This window comes from Lepisosteus platostomus, chromosome 5 (genome assembly GCF_059453375.1).
Source record: "Lepisosteus platostomus isolate fLepPlt1 chromosome 5, fLepPlt1.hap1, whole genome shotgun sequence".
NCBI lineage: Eukaryota > Metazoa > Chordata > Actinopteri > Semionotiformes > Lepisosteidae > Lepisosteus > Lepisosteus platostomus.
The window spans coordinates 38,095,985-38,112,979 of record NC_142615.1 but is presented as its reverse complement, the minus strand read 5'-3'; the positions used below and the strand labels follow the sequence as shown (position 1 = coordinate 38,112,979).

The following is a 16,995-nucleotide window of genomic DNA, read 5'->3' as shown; positions in this document are numbered from 1 at the left end:
GCAGTCCAGACTGGGGTCCCTCAGCTTCGGTCCAGCACAGACTGGGGTCTCTCAGCTTCGGTCCAGACTGGGGTCCCTCAGCTTTAGTCCAGCACAGTCTGGGGTCCCTTAGCTTTGGTCCAGTCCAGTCTGGGGTCCCTCAGCTTCGGTCCAGCACAGCCTGGGGCCCCTCAGCTCCAGTCCAGTCCAGTCTGGGGCCCCTCAGCTTTGGTCCAGCACAGTCTGGAGTCCCTCAGCTTCGGTCCAGCACAGACTGGGGTCCCTCAGCTTTGGCCCAGCACAGACTGGGGTCCCTCAGCTTCGGTCCAGCACAGACTGGGGTCCCTCAGCTTCGGTCCAGCACAGTCTGGGGTCCCTCAGCTCCAGTCCAGTCCAGTCTGGTGTCTCTCAGCTCCGGTCCAGTACAGTCTGGGTTCCCTCAGCTTCGGTCCAGCACAGTCTGGGGTCCCTTGGCTCCAGTCCAGTCCAGTCTGGTGTCCCTCAGCTCCAGTCCAGTCCAGTCCAGTCCAGTCCTTGGTGGGGAAGGCGACTCCGATCTTAGCTGGCACAGAACCAGGAAAGGAACCTGGAAAGAATATTGTTATTGCAGGTGTGAGGGACACAGACACGGACATCACCATGACATCAAACAGCAAGAGGAGACTCCTCCTTGAATCACAGACACGACCGGGCGGCGTCCCCCTGTCTGCTCACCTGCACCTCCTCTTCTTCTTCTTGTCCTTCCCGGCAGCCTGCTCCTCCTCTCCCTCGCTCTTCCTCTCCTGACACACGGTCTCCGCCGCCTCCATCGGCTCGTCCTTATCATCTGTCTCCACCGACATGCAGCTCCGACGCACCAGCACTTCTGAAGCAGAGACAGGAGAGTCACGTTAAGAGTCGGACTGGACACTCCAGGACATGAACACTGCACTGAGAGAGAGAGGGGTTCATACACACACACTGACTGGACACTCCAGTACATGAACACTGCACTGAGAGAGAGAGGGGTTCATACACACACACTGACTGGACACTGGACAGGAGTAAAGAGAGGATCAGAGCATTACCCACCTTCTTTTTCTTCTGTCTCACAGGAGGTGGTGATTGGACCTCCTCCAGCTGGAGTCCGAGGAGGGAGAGAGGGGGCAGGAGAGGGACAGCACAGGGAGAGAAAGAGAGAGACGGGTGAGTCAAGTGTCCCAAGAGTACAGAGACTCTGCTGAGATCACACTCGCAGTGAGTGAGCCTGGGTGTAGCCCACTAATACTGACCCACTGTACACCATAGGACAGAGAAGAGGAGGAGGAGAGAGACACACTGCCTGGACACCACAGGACAGAGAGGAGGAGGAGAGAGACACACTGACTGGACACCACAGCACGGAGAGGAGGAGGAGAGAGACACTGACAGACAGGGCTGACAAGACAGACAAGATGGCGAAACTCCACCACAGACAGGACAGGAGGCAGGGTGGGACCAGCACTGACCTTCTTCCTCTCTCCTGCCGGAGGAGCTGTCTCCACCTCCTCTTCCTCCTGCAAGTCAAGAGACAGGCTGAGAGAGAGACGGGCTGGTGGGACATCGGCGAACAGAGCTGAAGGCAGAGAGCCGGGGAGACAGGCCCAGCTGGGACAACGCAGGACAGACAGAGAGACAGACAGAAAGGAAGGAGAGAGAGACACAAAGATGAAGGCACAGAAAGACAGCAGGCAAAGAGAAAGATTGAGATTGAGGGACAAACAAACCGAGAGAGAGAGCGGAAGGAGAGAGAGAGAGGAAGGAGAGAGAAGGACAGACAGACTGACAGACGGGGCTGAAAGAGAGAGAGACAGAGAGGCAGGGACAGACAGACAGCAGGACGAGAGAGAGACAGAGATCGAGGGACAATAATTTGGTTTCGAAATTTATTCTGAAAATATACAATCATTCACTCCTGAAAAATATCGAGTTCAAATTATACATTATGTACAATATTGTAATCAACATATGGCTAATCATCAAAAATAAAAAAAAAACTGTACTGGGGGACACAGCTGGCTGTGCTGTTCTGGACAGAACACACTGAGGTCCAGTTTCCACCTCCTGCAGGATCAAACAGCACCTCCACTGGCTCTCCAGTGAACAGAGGGACAGACAGAGAGGCTTCAGGCTGCAGGGTGACATTGTCTCTGTGAGCTGAAAGACAATCAGGACAGAGGATGATATAAGAACACACTCTGTCAAGAATATAGAGCCCTCTAGTGATCCTACTGTAGACCTGCTCACCACCCACAGTGACGATCACAGTGCTGATACTGCTTCCATTAAGGTCCCTCACTGTGTAGTTGCCCTGATCAGCTGGAGTGAGGGAGCGGAGTGTCAGAGAGCTGTTCTGCACTGACACTCACTGTTCGTACCTGGGGCCAGGGAGCCCTGCGCTGCTCAGTAAGACTATACGATTCTGGACAGATCGTGCAGGATCAAACAGCACCTCCACTGGACCAGCAGTGTGGAGGGGGGAGACAGAGAGGCACCAGGCTGCAGGCTGTGGACTTCTGAGTGAGCTGAAAAGGGACAGGTAGAAACATGTTGAATATTTAGTTTTACAACAATACCTTGAGTTTGGACTGCGATCAGCTTCATTTTGTATTTCAGCTGTGAAAATGCAATTTCAAAAATGCACGCCACAGTCATGTTAGGTTCAAGTTACAGTTGCATCACAACTCAATACATTTGCAATTCACTTCTGAGATAATTGTTCCTGGTGTTTGTGTTGTGTATGCCTTGCAATGGAGGGGTGAGAAATAATGGACTTATTACATTATAATGAATAATAATTGCTTACACTTATATAGTGCTTTTCTGGACACTCCACTCAAAGCGCTTTGCAGGACATGGGGACTCCCCTCCACCACCACCAATGTGCAGCATCCACCTGGATGATGGGACAGCAGCCATAGTGCACCAGAACGCTCCCCACACACCAGCTATGAGTGGGGAGGAGAGCAGAGTAATGAAGCCAATTCATAAATGGGGGTTATTAGGAGGCCATGATTGGTAAGGGTCAATGGGAAATTTGGCCAGGACACTGGGGTAAAACCCCTTCTCTTTTCGAGAAACACCCCGGGATTTTTAATGACCACAGAGAGTCAGGACCTCGGTTTTACGTCTCATCTGAAGGACGGCACCTGTTTACAGTTTTTCCAGTGTCCCCGTCACTATACTGGGGCATTAGGACCCACATGGACCACAGGGTGAGAGTTCCCCCTGCTGGCCCCACTAACACCTCTTCCAGCAGCAACCTTAGTTATTATTGTGAAGAATGAAAGAATATTAGGAACATGAAAAGGTTGAATGTTTTAAATGCGTTTTTTTACTGAAACATCCGCTACAGAGATGCGCACACAGGTCATTACAAACGCACACCTGCACAGAGATGTCCTCAAGCGCCTTGTTCACAATTATGGGCTCCAATAGGAACAAAAAACGCCAGCCTGACAACTCGAGCATTCAAACCAAGAACCCAACACGTACTCACGTTGGCAGCCTGTGCAGAAAAGCAGAAAGAACCACAAGCCTTCTCTATTGGGAGGAAAAACACACACTCCCTCTCTCACACTCCTGATTTCCTTAAATAGCTCATTCTTCATCTCTGGCTCCTACATACAGTATAGCAGCGCTCAGTCTGCTTTGAATAAGCCATAAATCTAAGATTTGTTTTATCTGTTCCTCTTGTCTAGGCCTAGAGCTGCTTTTCATAAAAGAGCTGTTTGCATAAATAGCTAGGGTTACAGCTGAAGACACCAGCTTCATCCCCCAGTGTGTTATACGTCGGGAGCAAGAGAAGAGGGCCAGGCCGTGCCTTTTCATAGATTTTTCTTCTGAAAAGTCAGTTTCTCAGAGGCAGATTTATCCCCTCATGCATTGTAGAGAGATAGACACGCCCGCGCGCGCACAGTTAGAGCTGCACCCTCACACAGAGTCAGACCCGCACAGACACGTCCTCTTGTTTAAACAAATACACAAACCTGACGGCGCTCACAATGATCCAGACACACACACACACACACACACACACACGACATCAGTAGTCACTCTCGCACACTGGACCCCAGCTCAGTCCTCACCTCCAGCTCCTGCAAACCGCTTCGAACAAACTGCATTAAGAAAATTAGGTTGCGTTCCGGTAGCAGGCCATCCTGGGCACCAGTGTGAGTTACACACTCATTTGTAAAAGCCCTTCCGCATCGTCGGGCATGCTTCACAGTGCTGGACCTGGGGTGTGGGTGCTGTCTGTGTGGAGTTTGCATGTTCTCTCCCTGGTCTGTGGGGGTTTCCTCCAGGTGCTCCAGTTTCCCACAGTCCAGGGACAGGCTGCCACTTTCACTGGGCAGTGCACCGTCACCGTGGCAGCATGGCGGGTCGGATCTGATTTCAGTCTTTATTTCCTTTTTTAGAGATCCTGTAACCAGGACCTGTTCACTGCCATGACGGACACAAGGAACAATAAAGCCGAAGTCTTGTTTCCCACAAGAAACAACAAAACCGAAGTATTGTTCGATGTGCCGGTACAAACTTTTAGGTTATATAGTCCTTCCTTGCTGCGTCATTCTGTGTTATGGTAAGGGGGGGGGGGGGGGTCGTGGTATTTGGCCAGTTAAGAGACCCTGGCCAAATGGTCAGTTTAAGATTATGCCCCCTCGCATCTGGAATCCTTATCAGTTAACCCCCTTTCCTGCCATAAACCCCTGTTGCTTAGAAGTCTAATTTTCAGGCAGAACTGACTTAAGTTAACCCTATTTACATCTTGTCTCTTACTTCAGCCCTCTTCCATTTGCTAGTTAAAAGTTGTACAACCCATTTGTATGCGACAAAAGAAGCCAGTCTGTTTCCGCCCGGTTTCAAACCGAGGGCCTTTCGCATGCGAGGCGAACATGATAACCACTACACTACGGAAACGGTGGTAAGATGTGCCCAGCGGCCCAGTGCTGAGCTTCGCCAATGCGTTTCAGCTGCTTCCAGTGCCTTTATTGGAGTGCGCTGATGGACCGTGCTCTCTCTCCAGAGACCAGCACGCCTGTCATGGACGGAGCAGGAAAGGCGGTGCCACATTCTACAGCCCTCTCCACGCAATCGGGCTACTGAAGTGGAGAAAATCGCCTCTCCAGAAAGTGCAAATATCATAGAGGTAGAGGTAGGGAGAGAGGAGGAGTACAAATTCAAGCAGAGGCCTGAGTGGAGCACTGTCGTATGGCCCTGACATCAATCCCTCAACTCTCTGCATAAAGCAGTGTCTTATGGCCATAACATCCCACCCCCACCACTCTCAATGGAAAGCACTGTCGTATAACCATGACATCCCACCCCCACCACTCTCTGCATAAAGAAGTGTCGTATGGCCCTGACGCCCACCCCTCCACTCTCTGCGTTAAGCTGTGTTGTCAGGCCCTGACATCCCACCTCCGCCACTCTCTGTATAAAGCAGTGTCATATGGCCCTGACATCCCACCCCCACCACTCTCTGTGTAAAGAAGTGTCGTATGGCCCTGACAACACCCCTCCACTCTCTGCGTTAAGCTGTGTTTTCAGGCCCTGACATCCCACCTCCTCCATTCTCTGTGTAAAGCAGTGTCATATGGCCCTGACATCCCACCCCCACCACTCTCTGCGGAAAGCACTGTCATATAGCCCTGACACCCACCCCTCCACTCTTTGAATAAAGCAGTGTCGTCAAGCCCTGACATCCCACCCCCGCCATTCTCTACGTAAAGAAGTGTCATATGGCCCTGACACCCACCCATCCACTCTCTGCGTTAAGCTGTGTTGTCAGGCCCTGACATCCCACCCCCGCCACTCTCTGTGTAAAGCAGTGTCATATGGCCCTGACACCAATCCCTCCACTCTCTACGTAAAGAAGTGTTGTATGGCCCTGACACCCACCCATCCACTCTCTGCGTTAAGCTGTGTTGTCAGGCCCTGACATCCCACCTCCGCCACTCTCTGTGTAAAGCACTGTCGTATGGCCCTGACATCACACCCCCACCACTCTCTGCGTGAAGCACAGTCATATAGCCCTGACGACCACCCCTCCATTCTTTGCATAAAGCAGTGACGTCAAGCCCTGACATCCCACCTCCGCCACTCTCTACGTTAACCCCTGTTAACTCGCTTGCTGAATGATCTCTCAAGAAATCCCTGGTGAGATTCAACAGGTGTTTTCTTCAACAGCCACTAAAAGTCTGATGACCTTCTCTGGATTTCCTGAATATGATGTAAAATTAGTTCAAATCATTTGGTAGTTAACAGAACAAAATGCTTTGGAGGTACATTTAAAACAGCAGAGCAACACTGTAGCACTTCGTGTGTGACTGAGTTTAATTGTGTAAACCTGTCTCTCTATGAACACGAGCAAAGAGTTCTCACTCAACAGAAGATTGCGATGTGAGCACAATAATGTAAGACATCTGGTGATGCCAGGGATTGAACTCGGAACTTCATACATGAAAAGCATGCACTCTACCACTGAACTACATCCCCTATGGCATAGATGGTGGAACTGACTTAAAGATGTGCATATGTTCACTGACCACAATCCACCCTTCATGAATAATTGAAATGAATAATTTATTTTTATATCCAGTCACATGGGCGACGGTGGTTGATTCTTCAACGGGGGAGAGCGTTTTTCTACCTCCTTACTCGACTGTCTTTCAATTATGTTTTCTTTGAAATCTTTTTGCATCTTTTAAGTGCTTGCGATTGAATTACGCATAGAAAAACAGCAGTACAGTTGATGTTCATGGACCGATGCACACAACTCCAGTGATAAAGCCCTGTCTGTAAATATTGTAGAAGAATGTTAAAGGGCGAAACAACGCTCCAACCACGGGAATGGTAACAAGAAGGATCGTGTTCTTATTTAATATGTGCTTTTGAATTGCCTTGTCAATACACACAGGCTTTAGAGATGGACAAATAATTTACAGTGGTGTTTGTAAACAAAGATGGAACATGTTTTTTTCTATACCAGGAAGAAAGGAGCAGACTCTTAAACTTTAAGAGACAGAAACAATACCTCATCACAGCTAACACTAATTAAAACAACATTACAACAGAAGAGTGAAGCCTTGAGTGAATCAAATTAGTTTTCATTGGTCGTCTGTGTCTTCATAACTTTGTAGGTGAGAGAGAGGATTGCGAAAATGTGCGGGTGCTTCTTAGAAGTGTGTTGGTAGTACAGGTGACTTCCAAATAATTGAGCCGGGTTTTAATCCCGGCCAGTGCATCCCCAAACCTTTTCAAGATAATCATTTATCCGGTAGCACATCTCCTGAAACTAACATTCGAGGTAGGAAGCGTGCTCTTAAACACCAAAACACTCAAAAAGGAAGAAGCAGATCTCTGTACACAAGACAGTAGTGCGATATTAGAATTTCTGAGTTCTTGATGGATTCAGGCTCCTTCTCAGAGGTCCTTGCTCGCCAAATAACTTTACATCTGAGGAAGAGCACCACGGAAAAAAAACCCAACTCAACAAGCGAGCGTGTTGGTTGCTCTTGCTCTTAATGCAAGGAGCTGTTTTTTTTTCCTTGCAATAATCATTATTAACCAAAAACAGCAGCACAGGTAAGTCGCATTTGTGATTATGTCACTTCTCTGCTTCAGCAAGGTCAATAAAAGACTCTGAAAGTAGTAAAGCAAAACTGAACTCAAAATCATATTAGGAATTCTGAGCAATATCTCCATACAGGTAATCCAATAAGAACGTTGAAATATTTGAATATAATCTCTCTATATATTTCGCTGCTTTTTACCTGGAGTAAAACTATTGGATTGAAGGAATGCTAACCGCTGGGTTAAAATGTATAGTTGTTATTTGGAGAAATCTGTAAACTCGTGATCTTATATGTTTTAAAAGACAGCACAGGGAAAAACGACAGTGCTGATTATTTTCCAGAGACAGAGCACTGATGACCTCTCCGAGCTGATTGATAAAGCCCACCCAGTGGATACTCTAGCAGAACGTCAAAGAACATTCACCTTTGTATCCAAAGAAACCACAGGAACAACATCAGGAAGCACAATCAATTCCCCTTTTAAATCTTTCCTGTAAGGTATGCTATGTGAATCCATGAAGTTAATCCTCTGATCTCTTTTGATCACGAACAAAGTATTTCTGATGGAGCTCTATGTTCAAAGATTTAATAAGCTTTACCCTTGCCAACGATTCGGAGTGAAGAATTAAAAGTTTCACAGACAAAAGCAGCTCACCACCACAGCCAATATTAAATGTACTTGCCGGTACACTATCATGTGCACTGCCTCAAAAGTGATCTCGGCAGACGTTGTTCCCTACATAAAGCTGAACGTGCCAAAGAGAATTTCTGTTGAGAAAACAAAATATTTTTTCTGCCTTGATGTTAAGCCTGTCTTTTAGAAAGTCTATCTCTAAACACCTCCCGCAGCCTAACAAAAAGCGCTTTTACTGATTGTATTGCAGGTCTTAAAACATTAATATTTGGCAGCAGTGGGATTCAAACCCACGCCCCCAGAGAGACTGGAGCCTAAATCCAGTACCTTAGACCACTCAGCCACGCTACCTTCCTCCATACCCATCTTCCTCACATTGCTGGCTTGGACTAGGGGGGGCTTCAGCTCTTGTCGTCAGATCTAATGATATCATGACATGTGGAAGTGACTGCACCTTCATCTTCCGAGATGCTTTCAATAACACAAACGCTACTTTCACTGGCACAAACACAGCAATAATGAAGGTGGTGGGATTCATCCTTTGTGCTGTTTGTAGGGGTGCAACTCTACGGTGATCTGCTGACTTGAAGAGCAAAAATCAAAATCCTCTGCTATTACTGTTGCTTTTTTCATAGTTTCTTCAAATCCTTCATTTGAACGTAGATTTTGAAGGATATTGATGATAATACCACATAAATTGTGGTTTTCTTGTGATCGCCAATTTTATTCAAATAACAGCCTTTTTTACAGTTCCTTGCGTGTTTCACAAGGTATAATAGCCCCCTTCGCATCCTCAGCTAACATATTTTAAAATTACAATAGCTTATACAGCATGCATGTTTACATTTATATTAAAATTAAAGTAAATATACAAGAATACATACAGTGCTAACCCAATAATTCTTGTCAGGTTCTGCAACAAATCTGCGTTGTTATTTTAACATGTTTCAGCTGAGGGTGCAACAGGAGTATAAATGAATTTTCCCGCCAGCCATTCAAAGACCAAATTCCATGAGTGAACATTATTTTCTCAGATGTTGCCGGCATTGGACTTTGCCGGTGGTATTGAATTATGTCCACAACTGTTGTAGTAGTTCCTTCTTGAAATTCGACACGTGCAAAGCACTCGTAATATCATAGGTGTTAAAGTTCGCTGAGTCTATTCGAGTCATGGTGTGTATCCCTGCCTATCATTGGGAGACGGGTAACTTTTTTACACTCAGATTCCAATCTTCAATGCTTTGTGTGAGAGCTTACATAACTTTCATTTTCTCACAATTTCTGACGATTGTTCCAAAGGGGCACCCTGTCAATTCTGAATACTTTTCAAAAATCTGCCTGCATGTTTGATTATTGTCATTTCATTTAGAAAAAGTTCAATATTGATCATAACTAAAGAAAATAATGATCACGAACAAAAAAGGGATAAAGATGCAAGTCGATCTTGAATCAGAGCTGGGTGAAACAGGCTTCTGTTCTGATATGGTTGTATGAGAAACAGGAGGAATCGCCAATCTCCTATAGAACATGAGTTGAATCAGGAGTGAGACATTTAGTAAACTCGTGCATATGTCAACGCCTGACCTACATCGTAAAACTAACATTAAGTTGTCAGAGACATTCATTTATATACAAACAAGAGACAGACCAAGTAATAATTCTACATTAGTTCAGGTGGGTGAACCTGAACTAACTAACTAATAAACCTTTTAATAATTCTACATTAACGTGTCCTACATTGATCAGACTAATTGACATGGTCTGATTCAGAGCCTGTGCAGTTCGTGCTAATTACAACAAGGACAGTTCTGATCCCTCATCACCGAACTGAACACAAGTTCAGCTGTTCTCCAGTTTTGTTACGCATGGTTTTTCATTGCAATTGAGTTCAGAGCTGGAGCTGATCTCCAGACAGTACAGTGTTTTGGGTAAGTTGTCGAAATTCGCATGAGGCTGCAGACAACTTACCCAAAGTGTTTTCTATAGCTTTCAGGTGGAGTTCATTTATATAAAACAACGTAAGTGGTATAAACGCAACAAGCCAGACGGCAGTCCAACTTATAATTTTCTGACGCGAGGCCTGACGCGTTATTCATTATGCCACTGACCCTGCTATTGTAGTGCTAAAAAACACGTTTTCTACATTTATGTCTGTTCACTCTAAAAACTCTAAAAAAGACAAAGGGTTTGTGTGTCCCGCTAAAATTCCGCTTCATTTCGAATGCAAATAAAAACCGTTTTGTTCCAAGAAATCATAGATTTGTCACATCCTTCATACTATACTTCTCTCTTGTATTAGTAAAGCATTTTGATTTAAACTGAACAATATATGAAAGGTTTCATCTATACACTTACACATAATAAGTATACGAATAAATACTCGGAAGAAGCCGCAGCTCAGGTATTAGAGAGATTTAAAATCAGATCGGAGGATTTAGAGTCCAGACTGCAAACCAACAGCTTACACAGGTCTTTTATAGAACCCTTTTGATTTCCTCTACTTTGTCCCTGTGATGTCATTGTCCTGCTCGCAGCCGAGCCCGACACACGTCTGGTTTCTGTCGCTTGACGCACACCCTGCGGTCCATGCGGGTCCTAATACCACAGTACAATGAAGGGGACACTAAACTGTAAACAGGTGCCGTCCTTCGGCTGAGACGTAAAACCGAGGTCCTGACTCTCTGTGATCATTCAGGAGAATGGTGGAGGTGGAGGGGAGTCCCCATTACCTGTAAAGCGCATTGAGTGGAGTATCCAGAACAGCGCTATATAAGTGTGCGCAATAATAATGATAATAATAATTATTATTATTGTAATGTAAAATGCAATAAAAAATAAAAAAATATCAAACTTTGATTCAAAATAGATTAATGTAAAAACTGATAAAGCTAATGCTTTTTTCAGGGCTATAGCTGTAGCTGCGAGAAGGTTAAAAGCGCACAAGTGATCTGTCTTTCGTCAAAGTAATTGCCGGAGCAGTAAGACGCAGAGCACCATCCAGCAGCTGTAGACGATGTTCGGGGAAGAGCTAATTCTGTTTTTAGCACAGGGAGTGAGAATGAGCTCAGTCCGGCTCCGAGCAGAATCCATCCTGGTTTGGTTACAGTGCGCCTGAGGATCTTTGGATCGCAACGTAAAAAAAACAATTGCTCACATCGTGTGACTTCCACGACAGGAAGGAAAGATATCACTTAAAAAAATCAGAACTGAAGATTTGGATCCTGGGCCTCAATTTGATCAAATTATTAAAATAATAATTATTAAGATATCAGATTGTGTTTCTGCAACATTTCGTGCACAGTACGCCATTTTTATCTAAAAATAAAACAACAGTCACAACGAGAGCTTTATACGCAGTCTGGGGTATATTCCCCTTTTATATTTTTGCCACTTTATATCGAACCTGTTATACTCCCAGAAGTGCACAGTAGCTTGTACAAATGTACAATTCACCACTGGTATAAACAGATGTGTGCCGTGTTTGCCTTTGTAAGCATTTGTTTAAAAAATAAGTTCACAATCCGATAAAAACACAGAAAGCACAAACTTCATAATACAACGATACAAAATCAATACCAAATCATTATGCCAATTAAGTACCTATCCTTTGAAAACAGAGAACACCTTTATATCTACAAAAAACTTGACATTTGTATGTATTTTTGAATTACAAAGCAGACAGAGTAGTCCCTTAATTCAAAGATCGGATCTTGGCCAAAACAAGACAATCAGACGTGGGCTGAATTCGGAACAGGAACTTCTACTTCGTCGTTCATTGAACTTTTGATAAATGTCTGAATGAAACAGATTCGCTTTTTTAACTCTTTGATTAAAGTACACAAAAAGCACCTTCCTTCGAGCTAGAATCGAACCAGCGACCTAAGGACGCCCTACTAATTCCCCTACACTCCTCCGCTCGACCAACTGAACTATCGAAGGGATGGCGGTAGGCTCTCTGGCACATACTGCCCAATGGAGTGAAATGTTCCGGGTGATTTAAATCCCACTTCGACATCAAGTTTCCAACTCGTTTCCTTAGTCTTGTTTACCTTGAATTTAAGCCACGAACCAGGATTCTACTGTATAAACTTTCAGGGATATTACAAAATGTTTGATGGGGCATCAATCATTCCAGGCGGAAATTGACTCCTTGTTTTTCTCGAGGGATCATATTAAACATTTCATTAGTATCGAGAGGAGGATCACCATGAGACACAAAACAAATAGTTTCTTTCTGTCTTTATTAGGAAGTAGCGTTTGTGCTACATTAATAATATTTTCGTGGAAATAAAGAAGTTTCGAAATGCGGTTTTGAGTTAAATATTAGGGTGTTCATGTAATTAGTTTGTGTTTGTCATTACTATATATATATATTGCCATGTTACTAGAATTTGTAACTGAAGTTTACTAGTTGTGTTTTTTATGATGGTTAGACATTTGTTGATTACAATATTGTATATAATGTATAATTTGAACTACATATTTTTCAGGTGTGAATAGTTGTATATTTTAAGAATAAATTTCTAAAATAAATCATTGGCTTTATTTACTAGTTTCTACACCTATAAAAATCTTTCTTTGATGTATAATAGACCTTTAACTATATATGTATAGTAGTCTTCTAAATTTATCCGTATAATAGAACTACAACCATTTATGTATAATAAACATATAATCAATTTCATTCTAGACCAGTTACGGAGCACAGTTACACGTCTGGTATGCGTTTAATAGTCGTATATTCTACATCTTTTGCCCACTGGGATGTGCCGATTTTAACTTGGCAAACCAAGATACACATTTTCTAATGAAACCTTAATTAAAAGACAGTTTGTTTCTCGAAAGCGTGTTATGTAAAAAAAGAGAAAAACGAAAATATATGCATGGTAATCTTTCAAAGCTGAAGATTTTACTTTTGAAAAATTGACATTTTATGTACTGTATGCAGATGCATTCGCTGGTTTTAGAACTTTGCTGTACTTCCTGAATCATTTTCAGTATTATAAAGTGGGTGTAGATTTTTCTTTCAGGTTAGGACGCGAGTGCGTACATGTGTTTGATTTTCGTTTCACTGATTCTCATTGAAGATTTGGGAATTAACGACGAAAGAATCAGTTGCCTCGGAAAGCAGAAGGTTTGGTTCTCAACGATATTGAAGACACGCCCATGTAGAGCAGCGGGTGATGATTTGTGCTATAAAAGACCAAGTGCTCAAAGTGACGTCTGCGTTTACCGTTTAGACTTTTCATCTCGGGCGCACTTTTAGAAAGCAAAGATAGAGCAGTTGTGTTGAATCACATTATAACAGCTATTAGCAGAGTGGCGCAGCGGAAGCGTGCTGGGCCCATAACCCAGAGGTCGATGGATCGAAACCATCCTCTGCTATGTACACTTTATGCACGATTGATAATCATACAATTAGTTTAATGAAGTGCATTAAAACTGTTTTTTTCTCTCGTGTGTATGAAAGCTTCACACTTAAGGTACTCTTTCATCTTTACCAATAGCAGATGCCCAAATGTATCTTTGGTTGTTCTGCGATCCTTCATAGTTTCCTCAATTCCTTCAAATGAACATCCATATCAAAGCAATTATGTATATATATATATTACAATTAAGGTACATATTAAAAATATCAACGCACATTTGTATAATGCTCATTTAATAATGATTGTCAAGGATTGTCAAGTTCTCCAACAAATCTGTGTTCTAATTTTAAAATATTTTTGCTAAGGATACAACGGGTGTATAAATGAATTCTCCCAACAGCCAGTTAAAGAAAAATTCCACACGTGAAGATGGTTTTCTTGGACATTGACTTAGGTACTTATTTGTTTACTTGTTGTAGTTGCACACGAGTAAAACACGAAGATTTCCTGCCACATTCAAGAGGGTTTGCGAAGAAACCCCTTCAATTTTTAGCGGAGATTTTGTTTACATCATCACAATCTGAAGCACGTCACTGAGTACGTTTGACCCACCAGCCCTTTGTTTAACAGCTGCACAGGGACACATTCCCCTTGCTTTTCACAACTCACATGTTTGTAGTTAAAGAAAATAAAATACTGTCATTTTCCTGCCAGCTGGCAGTATTTCTTCTGCACTGACCAAGAGTAACCAAGAAGTTCATTTCATCTTTCGCAGGCTGTAATCTACAGAAAAGGAAGTGAATACTTGTATTAAGCTAAATCAAGCCGACGGAGTTGCACTGCTGTTGTTTTTCTCCACTTTTCGTTAAAAGGAGAAAAAATCACTGGCATTTTTTGGAAGCATTTCTTCTGTCCTGAGAAGCAAGATTTGTATTTTATCTTTCAGAAGTTGTATGAATTTCTTGAAGTTCAGAAACAACTTGTTCCAGAAAAGAAATTAACACTTGCTTCAAAGTAAATCAAGACGTCGGTGTCTCTTGCTGTGTGTGCTCTTATCTGTCCATCTCTCTATCCTCTTCTCTCTGGCAGTCTGTGTAGAGTATCTGAAGGGGATGTAACACCACTTGGAAAAGAAAAAAATTCTCAGGAAAATTCTCAGGCAGAATAAAAAATCATTATTCTCTTCTCAGTCAGATTCACAGCTCAGACTCACACTCAGACAGGATCTCAACTCCGTACTGCTCTCTATCCTCACAATCCAGAACCAGAAGATATTCAGACAATCAGTGCTGCTACATGAACAATATCAGACAGAACAGCCTGGATTCATGTCACATTTCCCCCTTTTATCTTTCCTCCCAGCCCTCTTAGAGACATAGAAGAGCTCCTGGTTCTCCTCTCTGTGAACTGGGCTCAGGGGTCACTGATCTGGCAGTTGTGGGCTCTGTTCCAGGTCGAAAGCAAGAAGGATCTATTAACGCTTTCCAGGACTTCCAGCCCTTCAGTATTACTTTCTTTACTGTATGTCAGCCTCCCAAAATGTTTATAAATGTTTTATGAGTGTGGAATTATCTTATTATTTATATACAGTATTTATGTAATAAACACCAGTAGTGACACTATGATCGGTATATTGATTATTTGTAGCCTATGGTCCGATGGTCGTGTCTACAATAGTGACCATTTGACCAGTCTGTAGCTCTGAGCAGTGGGACTCAGATCACACAGAAGACCCGCCTGTGTGTGATTCCATACCAGTCCTGGGATTCAGCTACTCTCACAAATGTCTCACAGACCGTCTTATAAATTTACAATTAGATGAAGTCATGTAACAGTTTTACAGATAATTTAAATAATCAGACAGCAGTTTTGGCAGTGGATACATCTCCACATGGGAGAAAGGAACTGAAATATATGTGCTCAGTGTAAAGTAGGAAGAGGTGGTCAGACAAGCAAAACAACTTTGCAGATAATGTGAAGTGACATTGTTTTGTGTCAATCAGCTCACAGATTTCGCTTCATGTGCCTTAAGCTGTGCAATTTGTGTGGTTGTTGAATGAGATTGATTTCTTCACAAGCCCAGTCAATTGCCAGTGGAGAGCTTGCCGACACACACCTTCATGAAGACTCTCTTCATTGTCAAGTCGCCTCCTTTGCATACAATAGTAGCACCGACACTAAGAGAAAGGATGAGAAATAGCGTTTATCAAGCGATTGCAGTGTTTGTTTGACTGAGGATCCTTGTGTGCTGAACTGGCCTCTGGAGAAGTGTAGTGCAGTAAAACAGAAGGTTTGTGTCACTCAAGATTGTTACAGAACAGAACAATACAATTACAATACTTTTATGAGAGTAAATATTACTGGTGCATCACAGTTCTTATAATGGTGAAAACAGGAGCACCTTCTCTACATTTTTGACTGAAGTATTTAAATGGAAAGAAATACTATCACTATGCAATTCATAAATGCAATTGACCTCCTCTAAATGTTCTAGTTTGATGAAACAATGTATGGAATTAGGTGACAATATCGGAATTCATTCAAATGCACAGGATTAATTTTCAGCAACAAAAAAAGTGCTCGGAAATATTTTACAAGAATGAAACCTTACATTCACCTAAATAAACATTCACCATCTACATTAGCAGAGAACAGTAGGACAGAAGGTTAGTGTCACTGGACACTGCATCAGAGAGGCCGATCTCTTCTCCCTCATTATGCAGGCTTACCCACTCATGATGAACTGTCCTCCAGCGATACTCAGCTGCCATCATCGACTCAGACATGACGTTCATGTACATATTATACCTTAATATGGCACTGCGTTACAATAATTTGATCAAAACAACTGGTGAAAAAAAAGATAAAGACTTTGTCCAAAAAAGAAGCATTTATACCTTTCCTCTCCTACCAGCCATTACAAGTCACCTAGTTTTTAATTTAGAGCTAGATTAAAGCTCTAGTCTCTTTGGGGGTGTGAGTTGGAATCCCACTGCTGCCAAATATCTCCAACTATCTCAGTGTTAAGAAGCAAAAAACACACATTTGCTGCAGAAGTAACAGGAGAATTTGTGCCATTCAGCCTCATAGCGTGATGTCATTTTCTCAGGCTCATTTTTAGATGCTTGTGATCAAATCTATGATTCTTATGAGTGTGCCCTCCATAAAGGTAGCACAGATATAACGTGCCAAGTTTTCAGAGAATCGCATTAAATACAGGTCAGAAGAAGGCGACAAAGTGTCCGCTAGGCAGTTCAGCTATTTCAACGGTGTTCTCTGTTGTTTAGGTCCAGAATGACACCCGTTACAACCAGGAAACACACAGTGTCAGGCATCAAAAAGACTTCCCAAAACCCTGATCCTCTCCTTGATCCGGTGATGGCATCCAGACATTTCCTGCAACAAAGCCAGGATACGG

At 43.3% G+C, this 16,995-nt stretch overlaps 1 protein-coding gene and 3 non-coding genes across 4 annotated transcripts in view; 2 read left to right on the top strand and 2 right to left on the bottom strand.

Moving 5' to 3' along the window:
* The window catches only part of LOC148666183 (antigen WC1.1-like), a 648,305-nt gene that overhangs the window by 373,393 nt on the left and 257,917 nt on the right, over nucleotides 1-16,995 (top strand). The window lies entirely within an intron of this gene.
* On the bottom strand, nucleotides 4,845-4,917 carry trnaa-cgc (transfer RNA alanine (anticodon CGC)). Its single transcript has one exon. It is a non-coding gene; the product is annotated as a tRNA-Ala (tRNA).
* trnal-uag (transfer RNA leucine (anticodon UAG)) lies at nucleotides 8,478-8,559 on the bottom strand. Its single transcript has one exon. It is a non-coding gene; the product is annotated as a tRNA-Leu (tRNA).
* Nucleotides 13,522-13,593, top strand: trnam-cau (transfer RNA methionine (anticodon CAU)). The gene has a single exon. It is a non-coding gene; the product is annotated as a tRNA-Met (tRNA).